We start from the raw sequence: 6,675 nt of genomic DNA on the forward strand, positions 1-6,675 counted from the left end.
TATATTTTTCATTACTACGATTAATTTCCTTCAGGTTGATGAAAACACCTATTTTGTGGCTTAAAAAGTTTGACTTCAATGACTTCAACAACAAAACATAAGCTACAACATCTAAATATTATATATTTTTTTTTTACCAAAAATACTATCCTACTACTTAAAATAATATCCGGAAAAAATTGAGAAATTCGATCCAAAAATATTTGTCCACAAAACTTAGAATTTGAATTTTTTAGGGCATTTTCAAGTTTTCTAGAATTTTAAAAATGGAAAACTATGTCCATTTAGAACAAAAACATTTAATTAAAAAATATTAGCTTATTTTTTTCCTCATTTCTGTAATTTTAAAACATTTTATTCTTCTTAATCCTTATTAATTTTCATTCATAAGTGCAGGCAATTCACAGCAATTGCGATGCTTTTTTGAAAATTAAAGATTCTAAAAAAATCAAAAATTAAATTATATTTAGAGAAGTTAGAATTATACAAAATTATATTCGGTAATATGTCTCATTGTCTTGAGAATAAAAAGTCATATGTTAAACTTATTTTGGTTTAGTTTTTATTTTAACTTATTTATTTTAATAATTAATTCAAAACACTATCCAATTATAGTCTCAAAACTTTTATTTCCTTTACACGTCCAACGTTTCGGCCAATTCGGCCATCTTCAGGGACAATCTCAATTCACTATGAAAACATATAATTTAACCACTCTAAAAACTTCATACTGGCTATTCTGCCCAGGTCAAAACATTTGTATCTAATAAATCAATTATCCATTAAAAAACACAGTCAAATTATTTCTCTTCAAAACTATTAATACACTTTTATCACAACCTTGATTTACCTATTTATTTTATTTCTTTATACAAATTTCAAATAAAGTTATTAAAAGTTAGATAATTTAATATTCAGTATCTTTAATGATAAAATGTTTAGAATATAAAATAAGCAATGTTATAGTTAAAAGCACAGATTTATTATTATTTTTTTCTGTACAGATGAGTAAATTAAGGTTTATTTTGAGCATTACATATGAAAATTTATGGAGGTATATATCAGAAATATTTGTTATTCTTTTTTATTAGAAAATGTATTGCTGTTTTTAAAAATACCAGTTAAAATAAAATGAATATGTAAATCTGTATAATTGAGTATTATACGAAACCTTCTATTAATCGTGTATATACTATATTGTTTTAATAATGTAATCGAAATATATATTGTTAAATTCATATAACATAATAAATCATTTTTTATTTCATTTGTCCAAATGATATTTTTTGGTATTCGTACTTGCCTTGTATCAATTGCCTGCAGTTCCTTAAAACATAATATTTATAAAATAAAAAGTATCCGTCTATTTCGGCAATAGACATATTCAAGAATAAATACTACACGTATAATTTATCTAGTATGCTTAATTATGTACAATGGTCAAGTTACATATAAATATAAAATATGAATCGGAGGTGGCATAAAGTAGATAAATAAATCAATGTACAAAGAATATAACTGAAATAGAATGAAATTAAATAAGTTGAATCAAATATTGTTACCGTTCATTTACAATTTTTGTTTTAATATTGTACAATCATTTTATAAGTTGGCTTATATTGTAAAAATTTTAAGTTAAAAAAATATGTATATATTTTTTGGTAAATAAATAATAAATCAGGCGTAGAGATCCATAACCGAGGAAGCAATATTTTCAACAAAGCTTTTAAATTACTATAAAGACCCAGAAAGCCTAACTGAATTTGATGTGACCGTTGTTATAATAGAAATTCTTTCTCGTAAATATAACAATGATAATAATATTTTTTATTTATTCTATGACAAGCTCCTTTATAAAAATATAACAGGCATTGAGAATGGGCTTAAATTTAAAAAACAGGGAAATAACAAAACGTCATAGAATATCTCAATTAAAAATATTAATAATTAATTGTAAAAAATGAGACAAAATAATCAACAACAAGAAAAAAAACTATAATGTTCATATAAAAAAAAAAATGTTTCAATGAATGTTATAAACATTCAATAATAGTTGGTATTAAAATTTAAAAATAATAACAATTAGAAAGGAAACTACTATAGTAAAATGTTCCAATCCTCAATTATATTCTAAATTTTCTACCTTGTTTAAATCTAATAAATATATATAGAATTTTATTTTAAAAATCAATATATAATCAATTTTTTAAATTTAGTTTAGTTTAGTTTATAGTAATAATTATTAAAGATTATATCATTTAAGTATGAAGAAAATTTTATTATTATGCTAGCATCCTGAATCATGACCTATCTGAAAATTAGTTGCGTTTTATATGAAGATGTCATGATCTTAGATATACCTTGATATTGTTCGCATCTAAATTAAAAATAAAGTAACCGATGAGTAGATAATTTCAATAGATTTACCTTGAGGAGTCGATATAGTCCGTAAGATGCGGATAGAGAGAGAAGAGACGCGAAGACACTCTCAGGTGGAAGCCACAAACGGGACTGGCCCAGAGAGCCACAGCACCCCGCCACTGCCTCACCTAGCGTACTCTACCACCACTGCCAGCTCTTTCTGTGATGACAGTATATCCTCAACTTATCAATAAATAAGACAAAAATATATCTATGTATGAGCTGAACCAAATCCGTAGGAAGATAATTTGATGGATGAAGCATTAAAAAGTTTGGGATCCCCCCAGAAAAATAACATTTCAACAGAGTGGCTAAGTTTAACATTTTTAGAAATATTTATTTAAATATTTCTATACGGGATTTTTTAACCTATTCTGTTTTCTAAAATTTTGAAGTCGAAATATTTTAAGACCTGAGGCTTACCTTCAGGGTAGAGATGAGCCATTAAATACCAGAAAAAATTATGGATACAAGAATTTATACTTTCAATATTTTAATAAGAACACTATTGCTCAATGAATCAATTCCGAATAATAGTTTTAAACAGAGGCAACGCAAACAGCACTGTGGAGGTAGTGAAAAAAACATATTTTACACAAATACTCGCATTGTTCGAGAACTTTAGTAATTTTTTATATATTTCCAAACCCCATGGATGTGTAGGGTTTGATATTAGGAAGGGATATCGAGAAATGATAGACTCCAATTATTTTTATTGCATTAATAAAGGGGGCCCGATGATGACGGTCACATATCAGCCAAATGACGAGGCTCACCAATCATGTCAGTAAGTTAGTAGTCCTCAATCGAGTTTGAGACTTTATGTGCGTTTGCCACCTTTTTGGGCGTACGATTGGTGTTCGCGTCTGGAAGGGTGGGTTAGTGCAGTGCTGGAGGTAATAAATGTAGTCAGTCTTCGCTCATTGCAAAAAGAATGATTCATAAAACGTTTAAGAATCATAGACTGAAACTGTAGGGGTTTCTTCGCTGTTGTGGGTGCTATGGTAACCAACATAGGTACTCCGTAGTGGAGGGCCGGTCTCGGTATACTTTAATTTATTAGTAATTAATAAAAATTAGTGCTTTAGTACTGACTTTTATTTTTCTCCTAAGAGCCATAAATCTAAAGGGTTTGATATACTGGCAGAGTGGGTTGATAACTATAAGTATCTCATTTCAAATGCATTTTAAGAAGGGAATGAGGAAAGGGATTCGTCTGAAAATTGGAATATGGGTTGAGTCTGCTGTCTGATCGTGAGGCTCATTGTATTTCGTAATGTCTATACAACGCTAAGTGGCTATATGACGATTAGGAACTCGAACAATTCGAGTATTTGGGTAGAAAATTTCCTTTTTTCATAATCTTATCAGTGTTGTTAGGCATAGCTCAGTCTAGAGTTATCAATTGGAATTGATTCATTGAGCAATAGCGTTCCGAGTACGCCCCTGGTGTATCACATGGCCAACCTTTTGACTTCAAGTTTCCTGCCAGCTTACTCCCTCCATTATAATACTTCGTCCATTGAGTATTATAGAGGATATAAACGATGGAGAAAGATGTTACAAAAAAATCAAATAAACTAATTTATTCATAGAACAAAAAAAAAAACACATAAAATTAAAATATAAAGTATTCCTGATTTAAGAGAGCCATGAGTCAACCCCGTGGGCTCGGGAGCGCTTAAGGGTCCCTCTGAAAACTTTGGAGGTCGAGCGTGACTGTGACCAAATCACCTCCTAGTAAAACCGCTCGTCAAGTAACAGTTCTTCCTTTCTATACCCCTGACCTTGCGTAGGTTGTAGTGATACAAATTAATTCCTGGTCTAATTACGTTAATATTGTTACCTACAAATTACCTCTGGTATCAATATATTTTAATTGTTTGTATTACTTCGGTATAGAGTTACATTATAGGATTATCGGTGGCGTATTTCTTTGAAAGTACTTTTAAGAATACTCGCTTGAGACCATGGATTGTCGAATGCATTGAGCCACAAGCTTGGCATTCGTACGAGATGTGGCGCCGGTTCGGATGCAACCTGTGCAGGTTGACTTTTATCTCGTCATCGACCCTCACAACATATCTCGACTTTCCCCCTCTGGCCAGAATAGGTAAGTAACCTGCAGGATAAGTGAAAAATTATAAACACTACCTAATTAACTAAATATTAACTATAAGTATGTAATTAGTTCAAGGATAACATGAGCCAGGAATAACAATGACCTTAATTACAAAGAAATTTAAAATTAAAAAATATTATTATAAAAATTTTAGATTAGTACTTACTGTAATAAAATATAAACCAGTACTGTTGATACTAGCGTTAGCTACTTTTACAAGTACTCACTGAATAGACCGAATACCTCTTCTCAAAAGTACTCAAACTACAAAAAGGAATTGAGATCTGCCTATCTCTAGGTCAGGTTCATTTACAATCCGAGACTATACACCGCCACTTAGTCGGATTTTCCCTTCTATTCTTACTGACCTGTCATTTCAGAACCAGAAAAAGCACAAACCATTATTGATCCTGCATCATGCCTTATAATTGAGTGTAAGCAACCATCTAAGTACACTTCTCCAGGCAGCCACACAGTGATCCGAATCGTTCAATGTATCGTGTCATCGTAGTAATGTTATCAACCCGCCAGAGCCACACTAACTCGAGATTTCTTATGATAACGGGATTCTTATACAAATCCCTAATTCTTGTGATCGTTCAAATATTCCATACTCTATTATTATGCAAAGAACTTAAGAGTCCAAGTAATAATTACGTGTCTAGATAATATGGAAGTAAATGTAAAATAATCATAGTATTTTAAATTTTTCCAAAAAAAAAAAAAGTTTATTTATATTGCATTTTTCTGTTGTAGATTTTATAATAACTACAATATTTCAAACAAAACAAATAACTCACGTAACGAGAACAAAGATATAAAGAAATGTCGTCATATACACCTCGTTTAAATAAATTCATAATGCAAATTAAAAAAAAAAAAATTAAAACACTATTTTTGTGCTATGGGGCTCCCCTAAAACATCGAATTCCTCCCGAATCCAATCTTTACAATCCAAAATCCTTCGTGAAATCCTTAACGCTCCTTACTTTGTCGCAAACCAAATCATCCATCAGGACCTCAATGTCCCATATGTTGCCGATTTGGCCAGAACCAGACACCAATTCTTCCATGATAAACTTCCCAACCACCCAAACCAAATCGTTTCTAACCTGGCATCTCCTTCATTACCACATAATCCTCCTAGGCGTCTGAAAAGAAGATCTTCTCCTCTAGAAATATTTTAGGAGTTCTATCAATGGGTTGATTCTCGACATGTTTCTATCATGTCATTATATCACTTACAGCAAATTTACTCGATGTATATATATGTGTATACAGTTGTAAATAACGATAAATAAATTATTTTAAAAAAACAACACTATTTTAAGGATATCTAGTAAGGATTCTGTCAAACCAAGTATACAGGTATTATACAAAACGGCAGAGGCAAGATATCTCTAGAATAATGTGTTGATTTTTTGTTTCTTTTTAATTATTATTATTTAATTTTTAATTAAATTAAAATAATACTGTCGATTAACTCAGCTTGAATAACGATATTCTTTTGCTGTAAGAATTGATGAACGAATCATGAAAGAAAAGAAAACATTTTCAGCTCACAAATATTTCAAAACTTTTAATAATAATAAAAATGTATTCCAATTTTTCATAATTTGCTCAAAAAGATGAACGAGTCAAATCTGACACAATACATTCAACTAACACTTCTTGAATTATACAACGTTATTTTCCAAGACCAACTGTATTCATGCACATTTCCTACAGTAAAATCTGAAGATTCCATCATTAAACGAATTATATAGATGTATGTAAATTATAGGTGACAGATGCAATAACTGCAACTAAGATAGGGTTTAAATATTTTGTTCGCTGATATATAAATGCCAGAACAATTTTTGAATTGATTTGTTTAAAATTCATTATAGAAATCTTGCGTGGTTTTAAAACTAAGTTAATGACCGAAGAACTGAAAAGGTTAAAATTTAAACCAGTTAAATGCACTGTAAAATACCATACAATAATTATTTCCGTAGAAGTAGCAGTTCCCATGATATTTGCTTGGATAAATTCACAAAATTCTATTTCTTGTTATTAGGAAAACAATTTTGAATTTTCGAAGAACTGTAATGTTAAAACGGAAATTTTAAACGTAAAGAGCTCTTCAGGTA

At 30.0% G+C, this 6,675-nt stretch overlaps 1 protein-coding gene across 2 annotated transcripts in view; it reads right to left on the bottom strand.

Moving 5' to 3' along the window:
- The window catches only part of Cad89D (cadherin-89D), a 181,562-nt gene extending 179,061 nt beyond the window's left edge, over window positions 1-2,501 (bottom strand). For both annotated transcript variants that reach the window (XM_067047571.1, XM_067047570.1), the window contains exon 1: window positions 2,428-2,501. The gene's annotated coding sequence lies outside the window, so the exon portion shown is untranslated. The remainder of the gene's footprint in view (window positions 1-2,427) is intronic.
- Between the last annotated feature and the right edge of the window lie 4,174 nt (window positions 2,502-6,675).

Source organism: Halyomorpha halys, unplaced genomic scaffold (genome assembly GCF_000696795.3).
Source record: "Halyomorpha halys isolate HHAL.00 unplaced genomic scaffold, Hhal_1.1 Scaffold373.1, whole genome shotgun sequence".
Classification (NCBI taxonomy): Eukaryota; Metazoa; Arthropoda; class Insecta; order Hemiptera; family Pentatomidae; genus Halyomorpha; species Halyomorpha halys.